This window comes from Sinocyclocheilus rhinocerous, unplaced genomic scaffold (genome assembly GCF_001515625.1).
Source record: "Sinocyclocheilus rhinocerous isolate Xijiao unplaced genomic scaffold, SAMN03320098_v1.1 scaffold1983, whole genome shotgun sequence".
NCBI lineage: Eukaryota > Metazoa > Chordata > Actinopteri > Cypriniformes > Cyprinidae > Sinocyclocheilus > Sinocyclocheilus rhinocerous.
The window spans coordinates 38,787-39,148 of record NW_015652276.1 but is presented as its reverse complement, the minus strand read 5'-3'; the positions used below and the strand labels follow the sequence as shown (position 1 = coordinate 39,148).

Sequence of the window (362 nt, the reverse complement as noted above, 5' to 3'; positions counted from 1 at the left end):
CTGATCACATCATGTCTGCCAAGCCAGAGTCTGCTAACGTCATGTCTGCTACTCCAGGGCCTGCTCACGTCATGCTGGCCACTCAAGAGATTCTTCACAACATGGCTGCCATTGAAGAGCTTCGTTGCAAGATGGCCGCCACATAAGAGTCTCTTCACAAAATGGCCACCCTTCTAGAGTCTCGTCACGTCTTAACTGATCGCCCAGAGTCTCGTCACATCACAGCTGATCGCCCAGAGCCTCGTCACGACATGGCCACCATTTCCGAGCCTCGTCACATCATGGCCGCCATGAGTCTATTCACGTCACGCCTGAGTCCCCAGCCAAGATGGCCGCCACGCCTGAGTCCCTGGCCAAGATGG

General features: G+C 55.5%; 1 protein-coding gene across 1 annotated transcript in view; it reads left to right on the top strand.

Moving 5' to 3' along the window:
* The first annotated feature begins 49 nt into the window (after positions 1-49).
* Positions 50-362, top strand: part of LOC107714299 (DNA translocase FtsK 1-like) — a 9,912-nt gene continuing 9,599 nt past the window's right edge. Inside the window, exon 1 of the mRNA XM_016520111.1 lies at positions 50-161. The gene's annotated coding sequence lies outside the window, so the exon portion shown is untranslated. The remainder of the gene's footprint in view (positions 162-362) is intronic.